The sequence below is a fragment of the Pteronotus mesoamericanus genome, unplaced genomic scaffold (genome assembly GCF_021234165.1).
Source record: "Pteronotus mesoamericanus isolate MK-2021 breed Mesoamerican mustached bat unplaced genomic scaffold, CSHL_Meso_final contig_33, whole genome shotgun sequence".
NCBI lineage: Eukaryota > Metazoa > Chordata > Mammalia > Chiroptera > Mormoopidae > Pteronotus > Pteronotus mesoamericanus.
Window position 1 is genome coordinate 10,004,306 of NW_026555135.1, and position 18,020 is coordinate 10,022,325.

Sequence of the window (18,020 nt, forward strand, 5' to 3'; positions counted from 1 at the left end):
CTCTCACACTGATGCCGTATGGAGGAGGAGTCCACATTGGGATCCCACTGGCTACTTTCTCCGTTCTCTCCCCAAAGCCTCCATCCCCAGCCTCTCCTCAAGTGTCTCCAGATCTCTCTGCACCTCTTTTAACCAGGGATATACTTTCTGTGTTTTTTTTTTAATTTATTGATTTGAGACAGAAGTGTATGTGTGTGTGTGTGTGTGTGTGTGTATGTGTGTGAGAGCAAGAGACAGAAGGGTGTGTGTGTGAGAGAGAGAGAGACAGAGAAAGACAGAGACAGAGATTTGTAGCTCCACTTACTTATGCATTCATTGGTTGATTCTTGTATGTGCCTTGACCAGGGGTCAAACCAGCAACCAGTCTTGGTATATTGGGATGATGATCTAGCTAACTGAGCTTCCTGGCCAGGGCAAGTTGACACCATTTTGGATAGGATGCACTGCTAGTTCATCTCAGCCTGCATCCACTCATACTCTGTCAAAAATGATCCCAGGTGTCTGGACCATAATTTGAGGGTCCTTCATTTAATCCACAGCCTTTCTCTAGGACTAGGCTCCATGTTTGAGGAGAGGCACAAATGAACAGAATGGGGACACGTCCAGGAGTTCATGTCAGCTGAGAAGCAACTAGGAGATCAGGGAGGTTTTGCCTGGAGAAGAGAACACATGTATGACTGAGGAGGGGAAGGAAAAAAGGAATATTGATTTAATAGCCATCATGTGTCAGGCACTGTATAAGGGTCTGAAAATAGAGTATCATTTTTGACCTCATGGAGCACATGCTAAACTCTTATGCATCAAACGTGCATAAATATGACAGCTTACATTTTTTTGAGGGCTTATCTTGGTTCAGTGCTCACCTGAAAGCCTCATATAAATGATCACATTTAATCCTAAAACCCTCTATGAGGGACTATTATTATCATGCTCATTTGGCTGGTAAGACAACAGGCACAAGAGAAAAAGAACTTGCTCAAGGTGTTAAGATCAGTGACAACTGCAAGCTGACCTTGTGCTTTCAGGCTGCAGCTCCAGTGTGCTTAACTAGTAGGCTTACTGCCCTTCTCAAGTCTGAGGAGGAGGTTACAGTGTGTGAAATATTTGCATGCATGGGTTTGGATTTATGGCAGGCCCGTCCCTCTGGGTCTCTCATAGTGACCATGCCAGAGCAAACAGTGGCCTTGAACTGTTGCCTGGCCTCTGCCCATAGGCTGCAGGCACTGAAGCAGATTGCATATCAAAGAAAGAAAGAAAGAAAAAGAGAGAGAGAGAGAAAAGAAAGAAAGAAAGATGAAGGAAGGAAGGAAGGCAGAAAGAAAGGAAGGAAGGGAGGGAGGGGGGAAAAGGAAGGGAGGAGGAAAGGAAGGAAGAGAAAGAGAAAGAAAGAGATTAAAAAAGACTTGCACATGCACTGTGCCACTTGATCCTCTCAGCAGCTCTGCGAGGGACCTGTGACCATCACCATTTTATAAATGAGGGAACTGTGACTTGGAGAGATGAAGGCATCTCTCCAGTAGGTTACTGTCTCAGAGGCTGGCCTGGAGCCCTCCTCAGGACCCAGGGTGCAGCAACTCTTTGTTTAATGAGCTGGGAGAGGTGAGAGGTCATTTGGACAAATTCTTTTAATTTTACAAGGAAAGGACTGAAGGGTAACCGAGGAACTGAAGGGGACATGACTTGCTCTCTGGTGAATAGTGTCACCTCCAACTCTCATTTTGCTGTCCACATACCTTTGGACTAGGACTCAGCTGTCCTAGTTCAACTCTTTTTTTTTTTTTTTAAAGATTTTATTTATTTATTTTTAGAAAAGGAGGGAGAGAAATGTCATGTGCAAGAGAAACATTGATTGGTTGCCTCAAATACACCCCCAACCGGGGATCTGGCCTCCAACCCAGACATGTACCCTGACCAGGAATCAAACAGGTGACCTTTCAGTTTGCAGAATGATGCCCAACCTATGGAGCCACACCAGCCAGGGCCCAGCTCCTTTTAAGAGATAATAAAATGGATGCCAGAAATGTACGTTACTTGTCCAAGGCCAACAAGTGAATGGTACGAATGAACTGGAGGCCGGGTCTTCTCGCTCCCAGTTCCAGTAGCTGTGCATCAGCTGGGTGAGGACAAAATAAGCTTTCCTAGCTGGAGTGCCCTGTTGTTACTCTGTTTACCTGAAGCATATAATTCTCACAGAGGAAACACACATGAAACAACCATGCATACGAGACAGACAGAGCGAGACAGGAACAGATGAGAGAGAATATTTTTCTAAAAGTAGGCACAGAATTTCTCTTAGGGAGAAAGCAACTGTTGTAGAAAAATGAGTGCTCCAGGAAAGCTGAGCCCCCAATGAGTACCTGCTACTACCAGAGAATTGAGTTGAACCATCTGAATAACAGAGAAAGAAAATTTCTGGGCTCCAGATGGAGTATCTAACTTTAGGTTCCTCCAAAGCCAACTCAAGACAAGGGCTTGGGCGCAGGTAGAGTACCTGGGAGGTGATCCCAGGAAGCACAAGTGAGGACCAGGGGAGCATGACAGGGAAGGAAGACAGCCATTATAAGTGCTTTAGTGAGGAGGTTCCACTGTGGACAACCAGGGCTCGGTCCCAAATGGACTGAGGAGCTGAACTGGATATATTTCGGAGCTGCTGCATCTGGAGTTGGGGAAGCTGGAGTACTTTTCCCAGGCTCTTGTCCCTCTTTGGTTGAGGATTGCCCTGGCTGGTGCTTCTGGACTGCCCTGGAAGAGTCGATCAAGTTTTATGCCCTGGAGAAAGCCCACAGGTGGAGGAGTAGAGAGTCACAGGCATAAAGCTACAGTGTCCTGGACACTATGTGTTGTTGCTATTGGTGGACTCAAAAGTAAATGAATGGCATGTGGGCTGGGGTCTGATAAAGGGCATTATTCTTACTGGGATCAAGGAGACAGCAGAAGCCTGCACCTTCTGTCACCTCTCTTAAACCCACAAAGTGTCTAGTATGAGCAGATTTTCTTGGGGAAACAAATGAAGGGATTGAGGTGCACTGCTGGGGTATTGTGGGGCAAAACAGACAGCCACACAGTCTGTAAAGCTGATCACAAGCGCACAAGCCTCAGGAATTGGCAAACCCTTAAACAGGGTCTCATCCACTTCCACAGGCTAGGAGACTGGGACTCTAAGGGGCATCTGGATTACACACATAGCTCTTCTGAGGCCACTCTAGGAATTGGAACCGGTCATGTGCGAATGGGTGATGTTTTTTCCTACTGGAATAGGGACCCCTGTGGACTCCAGATGGTGTCTCTTGAGCCAACACAGCAGCAGCTTCCCTACCTTCCTCTGTGTCCAGAGCAGCAGGCTTGCTCTGTGAGTAGTTCTGGGTTCAAGTGATTCCTTCCCCATTCCTAGGTGGCCAGATGGGTTCTTGAGGCTGCAGAAAACTTACCAGCTGAGATGAGCCCTTCACGGAAAGCAACTTCATGTTGAGTGGTGGTATCGCGTTCAGCTGGACAGATATTCATGGTGCAGCCCAGTGGAGAGGAGGCAGTGAGACAGCTACTCCTGGTTAAAGCACTGAGCATGGGCATGGCATTCCCATCACCGGGACAAACATTTGCTGATGTGACATGGGTAAGGTGGTGGGAAGTTAAACCCTGTTTTCTTTCACTTTCTCTCTCTCTCTCTCTTTCTTTTTTAAGTGAAAGAAAAGCTGCCAAGACAGAGTGAAAGCTACACAGAGGAGCCTGGTTCCTTTGGATTCAGTGTGTCCCTCAGCTGCCAGGGCCAAAACGGTGACTGACACAGCTGGGCTTGTGAGCACTTGGCCTTTCTGCTCTTGGCGTAACTGATAGCAGCACAGGTCCCCACTGTCTTTTCTCTTGGTCTTTAATCATCATTTACTTCCCTGTCACTCTGTCAGTAGCAGCATCTAGAACAACTGGACCAATACCCAGGTAGGCAGAGAGAAACTCTGTGTGCTCAACATAACAGTGTGTTGCATTGGGAGGTGGGGGTCCTGAGTTCAAACCTCTGTTCTACCACCAAGTGGCTCTCTAGGCCTCACTGTCCTTGTCCACAAAGCCAGAGTCAGTCCAGAGATCTCTGTCTCCTCTTCTACACCAGGAGGTGATGCTGCCCCATTTTATTTTTCCTGGGAAGGAGATCTGAGGTTGAAGTTCTCTGAGAAAAGGCTTTGTTACTCTAGCTGCTACTTTGGCCTTTTCATAGATGAGATGACCTATAGGTGGTTTTCTCATCAGTAGAACGGGGATGATAAAGCCCGCTCTGCCTAACTCAAGGGGTCTTAGGGGAAAATCAAGTGGGATGATGACCATAAACATCTATAAATGGTAGAGCGTGTCATTCATTCATTATCAAGAGATTTTGAGCATTTATGCCTGTGTTGGTTTCTGAGAATATAAGAATGAGATATAGTCCTTACCCATGTGAACTTTCAGTTTGCGTATATTGACAAGTAAGCACGTAATTAAGTTACTGTGACTCATCCTATAAATTACCGTGACTCACCCTAACAAGCAATTACAGGTTATCATGCTGTAAGAACACCAAAGAATTTTATGGATAGAACACTTTATCCAGTCACCACTTACAGAATTCCTGCTCAGTACATGCGTATTTCTCCCCCGGTTGAGGCATGCTCCTCTCTAGCTCTATGGCCCTGTTTGTTCTCTCTGTCCCCTGTTGTTTGACATGTCTGTTTTTGGCATACCCTCCTTTTCAGGCCACAAGGACAGGCAAGGCCTACTGTCCTTTCTTGGGCAAACATCCCTTAAGGGGAGTGGGGCCAGCTTCCCAGGAAGTACAGGCTGTTCTTGTGTGCACACAGCCTCGGGACCAGGTGTCTGCCAAGCCTAATGTGCTTCTTGGTGTACACAGTATTTTTGAGGTGATGACATGCCAAGAGAAAGGAGCCCAGAGATCCCAACTCTCCCTCTCTCCCCTTGAAATGCAAAACTCCCTTATATCTGCCAGGTATATAAAGAGCTATGCACTTGTCCAGCGCTGTGGCCAACACCACCTCCTACCAGATGGCAGGAAGCAAGCCTGCAGGAAATCAGAGCAACTGCTTCTTTAAGAACCCTTGAGCTTATGGGAAAGGCCAGATTGGCGGTAACAGGCAGTCAAACTAGTCCAAGGAGTGCCCAGAAATGTGGCATTTACTTATCCAGAACTGGTCACTTCTGCCAGTGTTGCTGTATTTAGTCATCTTTCCCCACAAAGACCCCAAATGCATCCGGGTGCCCTTGGTTTTAGAGTAGCAGCTTTCTTAATGGACCTGCATGCTCCTGCCTTGTCAGGAAAACTGGGGCTCATTATTTCCTCTGTAGATGTTCTGATTGTTACTTGTAGGAGGTGGGGTCCTTGCAGCTAATAGTCTATTTTTTGGTTTTCACATACATTTTCCCTCCCACTAATTGAGTTACTAGTTATTAGTGATTGTTTACGGAGAGTGAGTTCTATTTGTTCCCACATTGTTTATTCCCATTGCAGTTGTTGTTATATAATTCAATAAGAAATTATATAATTTGATGAAATATATTTCCATGAAAGCTGTGATATATTTTTCAAAGTTTCAATAAAAGTGAATAATTTATAAACATTGCTGTCAAAGGCGTAGGAGAAAGAACTGGACATGATATAGTATTGCATGTCACGTTTGCTCATGTTGCCCGGGCCAGAACTTGGTCTCATGGCCACGCCTAGCGCCATGCAAACTGGGAAATGTGGTCTTTATTATAAGAGGCCATATACCCAGCAAAAAATTGGGTTTCTTTACTTTAAGAGAGATTGGGAGAAAGGGTATTGTTGGACAATTGACAATTTCTGCCATAGAGCATATAAAGCATTTTTTCCCTAAGATTCTTTGATTTGACTATTTAAAAAAATTAACTGATGGATTCTCAGGCCAGATATCCTCAGATAAAAAGATTCTTACTGTATAACTTACCTTCCTGGGACTCACTTCTGCCTAAGTACTATTCGGCCATTGTTCATTCACTGGTTTTTCATGCATCCATTTATTTATGGATGCTTATTGTTGTGCAAATGTTGTGCAGATGTTTATTGTTGTGCAAAGCACCAGCCACTGAAGAAATGGTGACAGGCAAGGGAGACAGGGCCCTGCCTTCTGTGGCTCACAGCCTAGTCGGGATCCATGTAGGTAAGAGGTGGTGTTGGCCACAGGGCTGGGCAAGTGCATAGCTCTTTATATACATGGCAGATATAAGGGAGTTTTGCATTTCAAGGGGAGAGAGGGAGAGTTGGGATCTCTGGGCTCCTTTCTCTTGCACAAGTGGTTTGACCGGGGCATACACAGGGTCCCGTGGGAGCACATCAGAGAGGATGAGGGCCAGAGAAAACTTCCAGAAGGTGAATTCTGCAATGGTCTGGCAGGTGAATGGGTGGGGATGAGGAGGCAATGAGAGGAAGGAGTATCATAGGAGTGGTCATGCTGCACTTGGAAGTTAGCGCCCACTGTCCCCTTCTTGCTCTCCCTGTCCCCTTCTGCAGATGCATTTTTGCTTCCTTCCTTCTTGCCACATCATTCTCCTGATCAGATATGCTCTCTTAACCCTCATGCCTTTCCTTTTCCTTTGCCCTTCCTTTCTTTTCTGCCTAAAATGCTTTCTCCATCTTATCATTCTGACAATCGTCCTGGTCATCCAGCCAGGCCCAGTTCAAATGAGCCTCACTCTGGGGATGTTCCCCTGACTGCCCACAAGGGCTCACTCTTCTTGCCTTTGGGCTTTCCCAGCACTTTACAGACTCCTCTAGAATGTCGCCTGCTTGTTTCATGTACTTGTCTGTCTTCCTGAGCAGAATGCCAGCTCCTGGAAGGCTGTCGCTGCGCTTTAGTCCCATATGACATATGCCCCTGTCTAAGTGCTTAGCCTTCAGTGAGGGCTCAACAGTGTTCAAGGAAGAGGTGGGATATTGGAAGAGTGGAGTGAGCACTGGACTAGGAGTCAGAAGACTCGGCATGGCTCTACCTTTTAACGTAGCCTATGACATTGTGCAACTCACTTCCTCAGTTTAGAGCTCAGTTCTCTATCTACAAAATGAGACGACTGGATTTAATAACAGCTATGATTGCTTTACAAAATCAAAATTCAAAATGCTCAGCACTCCTACGACCACCTTACTAGGGCAGAAGTTGCTGGACTTTAAAGCACGTATCTTTGCAACTTTGATCCTAGCTAAAGCTGAGGTGTGGAGGGAGTCCAGTGGCTTCTGAGGGGGTCTGTCCTGAGATCTGTGTGTTAGGAAAGGGGAGCCATCAGTGAGTAACTACACCAACCACACCCTTTCTGTTGAGGAATTTGAATTCAGGGTACAGTAGGCGGAGAAGCTCGGAGAAAGGCACGGAGAAGTCAGTGACAGAAGCCATGAGTCTGACAGGAGAGTGGGGAGTGAGAATTTGCCAGGAGGGGCAGAAACAGATTCAGAGAGAAGTGAGGGTGCTGTTGGACCATTAGAACAGTCGTGGTACCTTGAATGACTGTGGCTGAGATGGTTCCCTCTGCTTCCTTTCTTCCCACACGGCAGTTTAGATGATATATGGGCGCTTTGCAATTCACTGAACAAAAACTTACTGGTCTAAGCATTTTATAATCCCTATAATATAGGCACTGTCACTGTCTCCACTCTACAGAGGAAGAACACGAGTGGATGAATGCCATTGTTGAATACATACTAGCAAATTTCAGAGCCAGGGTTCAAACCCAGCCTGTCTAGGTCAGAGTCCAGGTACTTAACCTTTATACCATGAGGCTTCTTATAGACAGCAAGCTATTTTTGAGCACCTATTGCATGCCAAACCCTGTGCTAGGTACTTTACTATTAATTTCGTTTACTTCTATATGTATTATCTCATTTAATTCTTGAAACGACTTTATGAAGCAGACATCAATATACCTGTTATATAGGTGGAAAATAGATGCTCAAAAATGTTAAATGCTCTGTCCAAGGCCAAGCAGGATCAATCATGTTTGCCTGAAATGGTAAAGAAGTAACTTGCAGCAATTCCTTTCTGAAGGATGGAGGCAGCTGAGCCCCTAGTCTTGGGATCTGCCATTCACAGTGACAATTTGGGCACTATCTGTCATTTCAGGAACTATGAAAAATATGAGACAGAGCCTCAGTGTGTTAAGAATTCACAGGTATTTCTGGAGGTTGCCACTGAAGTGGGGTTTTGGGGGAGGGGAAGCCACAGAGCAAAGAATGTAACTTGCTTTAGTTTGAAATGAGCTATTTTTTCTCTCCCATCTTTTCTGCCTTCTGCTTAATTGCTTTATAGAGATAAACAAAGCTGGGGAAAATTACATTTGGCAGCTTTCAATAGGGCTTGAATTTGTGGTTCTTTCTTCACTGCTCCCCAAGATGGTGACAACTATTTTGTTAATTGTAGATTTGTTAACTGAGATTCTCATCTTTTATACTTGGATTCTTTTCTGGATTGTATGAGAAAATGATACCCTAGCCCTAGGCAAACTAACAGATGCATAAAGGCATATGCATAAAAACATGCAAATAGAAAATGAACCTCCAGGCTAACTAGCCTTGTTGTCTGAAACAATTTACTTAGCCTGTCTGGGCTTTTGGTGTATCCCAACTGAATTGGGAAATAAATCCAGCTGAAAGCAACATGGTTGCTGGAAAGAGCCAGTAAAATAATACTCTCTTGATTTTATTTATGCTATTATGTTAAGATTTACCTCTTAAGTCCTCTCACTGGCTCAGTTTTACCCCCATTTTATGTATAAAGGAATAAACTTTGAGATGTTAGGTGGCTGGGCTATTACCACCCAGCTAGTGCATGTCACTCATTGAAGATATGTTTACTGATTTTAGAGAGAGAGGAAGAGAGAAACAGAGAGAGAGAGAAACATAGATGTGAGAGAGAAACATTGGTTGCCTCCAATGTGCACCCTGACCGGGGATTAAACTCACAACCATTTAGTGTGTGGGACGACGCACCAACCAAATGAGACACACAGGACAAGTGTTAAAATTATTACAAGATAATGCTACGCACAGAGGAAGTCACGTTGTTTATTTGATTTTCTCTTGGTTTTTCTAGTATAACATTCTTATGACTTCATTGTTTTAAAGTCAAACTCATTAGAGACACAAATCTAAGAAAGTACCTTTTCATCTCACCACTCAGATGTAAAACATACAGTTTGCTGTATATTTTTCCAGATTTTTTTTTTCTATAGCATCATCACTGTTAGCAATAGTATAGTAAGTCACATTCTGATAGCCGGTAATAGTTTCAAAGCGCTTTTACAAAAATGCTCTTAGGGCTCGTTTGTCTACTATCATTTCCTTCTCCCATGATTAGAGGGGAGGTTGAGTCTGTGCCCTTGAGGACATTAAAGATCGAGTGAATGGGATTTGTATGAGCCTGAGGTCACAGGATTAAGCATTTTAACTGAGCTGCTGGTTCCCTGAAGACTGGGGAGTTGGCTGCCCTTCCTTTACCAGTGAGCTGTATGACAGAGCTCTACGGCTATTTTGACATTTCATAGACACAGCTTGAGCCGTCCAGAAGGAAGGAAGGAAGGAAGTCAGCATTGACCAAACTCTCAACAGCTAGGATCCACAGGTTTATAATAAATTAATTTGCAATTATTTGCATGTCTTGAATTGAACTAAGAAATTGAATACAGTAAAACAAATATACAAGGTGGAGTTGCTGTTGGCACTAGCAGGAACCTCAGAAATCAACTACCTGATCTAGTCTATATTTTATAGTGAAGAAAACAGCCCAAAGCTAGGAAGAGATTTAACCTGTTTATGTAGTTTAATTTGGTTAGAGAAATGTTTTCTGAGCGCCAAGTGTGTGCTAGATTCTTGCAAGATGTAGATCTGTTTCCAGCCTTCAAAGAATTGACAGTCCCTGCTTCATTGTCCAAAATATCATAAAAGCATAAGGGGAAATAATTAAACATTTTCATGAAGGAAGAGAGGGAATCCCAAACTATTTCTGTAGCAGTGAGAGAACCAGTTCAATAACTGCCTTCCTGAATCAACCTTTTGTAACTCCTGCCACTCACAACTCATCCCCTGTGATGACCTCCCCAAGCCCTTCACCTGGACCTCATCGGTGACGTTTGAACTCTCTATCTCACATCATAGTCCCCTCCCTCATCAGACTGTGGCCAATTCCTGAGCACAGGCCGTGTCATGCTGGTATTTTTATTTTTAGTGCTTAGCATGCACATTAAATAAGGGCTTGTCAACTGATGAATGAACTTCTGCTTCTTTAAAACAGATTGCACTTTTCATGGTGTTATACATAGTTTCCAAAATATACATTTCTGGAGTGTTAGATAAGACTCGAGAATATAAATTTAATATACAGGCACACTGGCCTCTACATTGCATTCTCCCGTCAGGGTTGTAGCCCATATGTTCATGCTTTGATTTTTGGCAATGTGCTTAGTGTCATCAATCAAGATCACACCTGGTGCGCTTCTTCCTTTGTGGAATGCCTGCAGAAACAGTGTTTGGTCTATGGTACCTTGACCACTGTTAAAAATATGTAGGTAAGTCATCTTTACCATGCATATTTATAACAGCTATGCTGCCTTATATGCAAACATTCCTGTCTTTAGTCCCTAGACCAAAAGCTAAAGTGGCAGATTCTCTGCTCCCAGTTTCCTGGCAGCCAGAGCATACATACAACCTTGGGACTGTAAATCTGAAGTAATAGAAAGAAGCAGGGGAGTTCTGAATTCATGCTGGGCGGTGGAGACAGGAGTATGTGAAGAGTGTAGTTTTTGGCAACTACAGTGCCAGCATTAGCAGCAGGGTCTAGCACCAGGAGCGTTGGTAGTGTGCATGGTGTCATCCGACAAAGATTACCAGCTGACCCTAAGCGGGTGTGCTAGGGCCAGCCAGTAATGTGTGGGTTTTTGACTTCATGCAGGAAAAATTTCACAGTAGGAGTCCAGGTCACTATGAGAGTGTGTTTATTAAAGCTGGGACCATAAAGTAACAAAGGGCTTAGTATAGAAGAAGCAACAGGAGAGCCTAGGCTGGGCTGCCTTAGCTCACTGGGAAGTCAGAGGAAACTGGGCCTTGGGGGCAGGTTCAGGGGATCAGCCGGGGAGGAGCTACTGCTGCTAGTTGCTCCCCTGGCTGCAAGTCTCACGGGGACACTTAGCGTTTAGTAGATGCATGCCTGTGAGGGAAGAAGAGAGGGAAGGGAGTGGCACAGGCTGCTCCTCAGAGGGAGAGCACGCGCATGCACTCTGTGTCCTTTGTCTTGAGTTTTTCCTCTCTTTCTTGGAGGCAGGAATTTTAGGGGAGGATTTTGGCAGAATATTCAACAGTTTTCCAGGTATGTTCTTTCAAGGTCTAGGTCTTCACTAACTGGTCAGAGACAAGGCAGGGGGGCATCAGTCACTGCCACTGGTCCTGGCACCGCCCACCTGGGTTTGCTGATTTTCTGGGCCTGGAGCTGAAATACAACTGAGGCCTAGACGTTTTCTCTAAAGAGGTGACCTTCTGTACCTGGCTGTAAATTGCTGGGCCACTGTGTTCAGCTCTCTGTGTCAGTTTCCCTATTCTGCTTGCCAAGGAATTTTTCTGTCTTCTTACTATCCTGCCTCAGTAGGACCAACTTGACTGAGCATAATTTGATCATAGTTCTGGCTTCTTAGTTTTCTTTGGTTCTGCCTTATTTTCCGAACCTTTTTGTTTAACTTCCCCAAAATTTCTGTGAACTATCCAATATCCTTCTACTAATTTTCTTTTCTGCTTACGTTAACCCAGATTGTTTTTCTTTTTCTTTCTTTCTTTTTTTTTTCAGTATTTGCAACTAAAAATTTTGGCCAATACAGTCATGAAAAGGTAACATCTGTATTTTGAATCACTTGGTTTTTAATAATTAATTTAAAACTTCAGACTCTTCATTTTTTATACTTTGTGACTGACTCTAGAAGAGAAAGATTGATTTTGTGGAAAAATGGATTCCAGTCTCAGCCCTGAAAGCTACCAGCTGAGTAAGCTTTTGTAACCACAGAACCAACTCCAAATGGCCCTATCCTCTTTAACAAGATGCTGTGTTGCTTTTCGGAGGCAACAGACCAAAACCACGAGTCACGCAGCCAAAGTATGGCTTGTGCAGAGGAGGGAACTTTTTTTTTTAAAGATTTTATTTATTTATTTTTAGATGGAGGGGAAGAGAGGGAGAGAAACATCAATATGTGGTTGCCTTTCACATACCCCTTACAGGGGACATGGACCACAACTCAGGCATGTGCCCTGATTGGGAATCGAAGTGGCAACGCTTTGCTTTGCAGTCCGGTGCTCAATCCACTGAGCCACACCAACTAGGCAAGGGAACTTTGATTTTCAATTGCGCCTGGAACCAAAGTCTTGCCCCTTTCCACACCCTATGCAAACCAAAGGACAAAAACGTAATTGGAACCTGAAGACCAGGACTACTTCAGAAGCACAGGGTTAATTGTCCAGGAAGATCTGGTGTTGACACCACTTTACCATAGATGGCCAAGTTCCAAGTTCATCCTGTTAAAACTTGCCCCACCAGCACTTCCACATATCTGTTCCCCCAACCCCTTAAATACACTGAACCTAGTCCAGTGAGCAAGATGGATTTGAGGCACTATTAGGTCTCTCATCCTCTTGGTTGGCACCTTCTTAATAAGTAAAATTTTCCTTACTCTTAATCCTGACTTTAAAAAACATTATTTTTATTTTTCAAGTACAGTTTATGTAAAATATTGTTTTGTGTTGGTTTTAGGTGTACAGCATAGTAGTTAGACAATCATATAGTTTACAAAAAATGTTCCCCTTGACATTTCCAGTAGCTAATTGACATCATATATGGTTATCAGAATATGGTTGACTATATTCCCTGTGCTGTAGTTTACATCCTCATGACTACTCCGTTTCCAATTTTTAGTTCCTAATCTCTTCATGTCTTTAACCCAGTCCTCCAACCTTCATCCCTTCTGGCAAGTAACAGTCTGCCCTCTATGTCTATGAATCTGCTTTGATTATGTTTCATTTACTTTGTTCTTTACATTCCACATATAAGTGAAATTATGTGGTATTTTTCTTTTTCTGCCTGACTTATTTCACTGAGCATAATACCCGCTAGGTCCATCCATGCTGTCACAAATGGTAAGATTTCATTCTTTTTTTAATCTTCACCTGAGGACATGCTTATTGATTTTAGGGAGAGAGGAAGGGAGAGAGAGGGAGAGAAACATCAGTATGAGAGAGACACATCGATTGTCTCTCACAGGTGCCCAGAGTGGGACCCGAGCCCACAACCTAGGTATGTGCCTTGACTGGAAATAGAACCAGTGACCTTTTAGTTTTGGGGATGACACTCTGACCAACTGAGCCACATCAGCCAGGGCTTCATTCTTTTTATGGCCAAGTAATATTCCATTGTATATAGGTACAACTGCTTTTTTATGCACTTGTTTATCAATAAGCACTTGGGTTGCTTCTATATCTTGGTTATTGTAAATAATGGTGCAATGAACATAGGTGCAATGAACAATGAATATACTGCGTATATGTCCTTTTTAATTAGGTGTTGAGTTTCTGAACTCTGATATTTTGAGTTTAGGTCTTTGGAAGCATTGGGCACACAGACTTGCCTTTGGTAATACTTTTGAGACAGGAGAGTGAGAAGCTAGGAAAATTCCTTGGCAAGTGGAATAGGGAAACAGACAAATAGCTTAATACAAGGGCCAAGCAATTTACAGTGCCTGGCAGGGGGAAACACTGGGAAAACAAGGACTTGACCTCCAGCGTAACCTTTCTTCCCCTGGCTTTTCCTCCCTGTCGATAACGTCTGGGCCTCAGTTGTGTTTCAGCTCCAGGCCCAGAATAGCAGCGAAACCTGGGGGGCAACCCCAGGACCAACTGCAATGACTGAAGGCCCCCTGCCCTGTCACTGTCCAGTCAGTGGAGACCGTGACCCTAAAAGGACTGCTCTCCCTTGAGACCGCCTCAAGGTTCCTGCCTGCAAGGAAAAAATAAAACCCCCAAGACAAAGGACGCAGCATACTTGTATGCTCTCCCTCTGGGGAGCAACCTGCACCATTTCCTTTCCCTTCTTCCCCAACTTCTTTCTTCACAGGCGCCTGTCTCCTAAACTCGAAGGCAATGGGCAGCTGGCAGCTTGTCCCAGGCTGATCCCCTAAGTCTGTCCCCAAAACGCCCTTTTCTCTGACTTCCCAGTGAGCAAAGGCAGGCAAGCCAAAACTCTCCTGTTTCTTCCTCTATGCTCAGCTCTTCCTTGTTTCATTGTCCCCAGATTTAATAAATGTATCCTCATAGTCCCCTGGACTCACGTTGTGAAATCTTTCCTACCCAAAGTCAGGAACCCACACGCGACAGCTGGCCCTGGCAGGCCCGCTCTGGGCCAGGTCCCTGTCTGGTAACACCCTGAGGCATGATTCAAGTCCAACCTCCATTTTCTCATCTACAAAATGGAGACTCTAATGAGCTGTATTGTGTTTCATCCAAAATTCATATTGTTATTAGCCTTTGGGTTCTTGGGTTCCCCAAGATAAAAATTGAGAGGAAACCCTGGAGAAATTTCCAGGCAGTTTTTTATTATTCTTATGCTTGGACACAAGGGAGGCAGTGCAGAGGGAAAAAAGATGCTCTGAATTGGCTTGGAGCCTGGCTCTGCTTGGCTGCTTTTATAAGCTGTGGACCAAGAGGGCTGGCAAGAAAAAGTGGGCTTTTTGGAAAAGGCTTTTTCCATTTTAAGGTTAGGTGACTTCCTCTTCCAGCTGTATTACCTGGGAACTATGTCTGCACCTGCGATGTGGGGACGAGATGACAGGCTGCTCATTACCAACACCATAGGACACTTGTATAGTGGTCACACCTTGATCAACTGAGCATGCTAGGCAGTAGTTAAGGGAGATAAAATCAGCTACCTCTGCATTTCTGAATAGGGAGTGGAGGGGTGATGACATTCTTGAGGTCAGCTCATCTGGCATTCCTTCTGGCCACCTGGTCTTAACTTGGCTTTTAGGCTACCTGGTATTTTCCATTCCTGGGCCCAAGTTGTTATGTGTTTCAACATGTTGAAGTACCCCAGGATGGGACTGTATTTGGAAATAGGGTTTTTAAACAGATAATTAAATTAAAATGAGGTCATTAGGGTAAGCCCTAATCCAATACAGCTGGTGTCCTTATAAGAAGAAGAATTTGGGCATAGACAAGTACAGAGGAGGTCTTCGTAAAGATACAAAGAGAAGACAACCATTTGCATACTAACGAGAGAGGCCTTAGAAGAAACCAACTTTGTTGACACCCTGATCTCAGGTTTTTAGACTCTAGAACAGTGAGACAATAAATTTCTGTTGTTTAAGCCATCCAATCTGTGGTACCTGGTTATGGCAAACCTAGCAAACTAATACAGGGACAATAAGATTTATCTCCTTGTTACCAAATAATGGGCCCCTTGGGGAGGCCCAGATACTACTACTGAAACAATGTTCCCCCCTACTTCCCAGGGTCCCTTGGTTGTAGATCCTTTGCCCCTGGCCCTTGAAATTATGGCTCTCAATGGCAGAGTTTGGTGAAATGGAAAGGGACTGTTTATTCAAAAGTTACACAAGTTTTGAATAATGGCTAAATGTCATTGTTAAAATCTCAAAATCCTTTTAAAAACACCCACCAACACACACAGTCCTGCCTGCCCACCCCGGCACCCCTCCCCGCTGCCCCCCCCGCCTTTGCCCAGATAGGCCAGTCAGGCCAGTCAGGGCTACCGTCCTTTAGAAGAAAAAGAACAGGAGTCTGGGGCTCAGCTACACAGACTTCTTGCAGTGCCCGGCACCATCAGCTGTGTCGCCGCGATCTCCAGCTCTTAATCCAAAACCATGTGGCACCTTCTCATGGCCCACTAGCAGGAGTTCTTTCTCTCCTTTTTCTTCCTGCGTGGTCTTCACATTGTTCCCCAGAGTCTGTGTCCCTTTGTCTCTCTTGCAGACCCTGTCTCCCCTCTCTTCAGTTATATCCTGCATTAAAGTTTTTCAAACCTTACTGGTTAGCCTTGTTGAGATGCAAAATAACCATCTTTGCATATGAGGTCTGAAGCTATCCTGTTACTGATATGCAAAATGACTCTCAATGGCCCTGCTCCAGGTCTCCCATCCCTCAAGAATATTTTATATTTTCTTGGAAACCTGAAGTTCTGGACCCCGTTACAAACACCGTTTGGTGGGGAGGGTGGGGGGCCAGGCTGTGCCCCGTTACAATTGGGATGTTGTAAAGATTCAAAGAGATAATGCACGTAAAATAAGCATTTGAAAAATAAGGTGTGCTCAAAAAAAAGTTACCTTCCTTTTTTCTCATTGGTTCTTTATGTTTTTTTCTTGTTAACCTTGTCCATTTTGCCCAGTTCTATTAACATTACTTTTTAAATGAGGGTGCTTACTGGGTGCTCAATGTGTTGAATAAATACATGTTTTAAGCCTTTAAAACATGTTGTACTTATTAAGTGGACAAAGATACATTTCCAAACTACTGTATTTTGTAGTAACTCAAGAGGACTACTTTCATTTCCTCTAGAGAAGATGTAACTCACACATCTGCATCAGTTGCAAAACGATTTTAAACAAACTTAGGGTAACTTGCTTGTTCATTAAGGTTTCTCATGTTCAGGTTTTCGGGCACTGTGTTTTGTAGACCTGGACCTGGAGTCAGAGAGACACGGGGCAAAGCTCCAGTTCTGCCCGTTCCTAGTTCTTTATCTTCTGAGTAGGTCATAAACTTTCTGAGTAACACTTCCTCATTTGCAATATGCTGATTATAATACTTCAAAAATTCTTGGGAGGATTAAAAACTATCATGTCCCTGAGAGCAACTTAAAAATTGCAAAGTGACTTGAACTGTAAGGTGATTTTCAACCATAAAGTATACAAAGCCCTTTCTGCCAGAGGCTTTACAAAGAGCCCAATCTGTTAATTCTGCATCTCAATAATTTGTCTTTTTCTCTCTTTTGTACTATCTACCAAGAATAGAAATCACCTAATAAAGACTGGCTGAATGACTGACATTAGGAAATCACAGAAGTTGATAGAGGAACAATTGAGTATTCTCTGAGAAGGTGGCATCTCATTTGAAATTCTAAGTGAGGCTGAGCTGGGAAGGCATAATCCTTCAAGGATTTATGAAGTTTAATTGGTTTGTCTGAGGTGACTCGAGCTATAAAGAGAAAAATGAAAGGAAAACTGAGAAAGGTTAGGTGTCACCATATGATTCAAATGATTTAGCTGAAACATGTAATTTAATGATTTAACAGTTTCCTGCCTATTTCCCCTCTTCTCCATTTTCCCACTCAACATTGGAAGAATCTGACCTTCAGGGACAGATAGAGAACTACAAAGAGGAAGCTGGCAAGCCTCCTTTTAAAGAATAAATGTGTTCCTAGAATGTAATGCATAAATTGAATTTTTATGCATTGTTGATAGATTTATCAGCATGAGAAACATCCAAACCTGTAAGAATTTTTATGAGTTTATGTGAGCCAAACTGACAACAATTGCCAGGAAACAACATCTCAATGGACTGGGAAAATGCTCTGGAAAATGGCAGTTTTACCACTTATTTTATACATCAAAATCAAAGAGGAAGATGTAAGGGGGTTACATGAAATGTATTGGTGATAGGGAGGTGGGAGAAAACAAGGTGGGAAACCTCTAGGACTGGATAAAAAGTAAAATGAATAGGCACATACTTATTTACATAGGTGGGTACAGGATCGTTAACAGTCAACAATTAACATGGTAACAGTGACAATGAGTGCTGTGGCTATGCTTTGAGGGGGTCCAGAAAAAAGGAAATTAGTTGCGTTCCAAAGGCATGTTATTAGGTATGCTATCCTAGACACAAAAAGACAATAGACAGGCTCAGTTAAGGTAAAGATTGACCTTTCTCGGGGGAAAATACTGCGCCTGGGACAGGCTACCTGCCATGAACTGCTTTTAGTTAGAAAGTTTTCATT

General features: G+C 43.7%; 1 non-coding gene across 1 annotated transcript; it reads left to right on the plus strand.

The window, feature by feature from the left end:
- Positions 1–1,110: 1,110 nt before the first annotated feature.
- Positions 1,111–1,243, plus strand: LOC129072845 (small nucleolar RNA SNORA42/SNORA80 family). The gene has a single exon (XR_008529391.1). It is a non-coding gene; the product is annotated as a small nucleolar RNA SNORA42/SNORA80 family (small nucleolar RNA).
- The last annotated feature ends 16,777 nt before the right edge of the window (positions 1,244–18,020 follow it).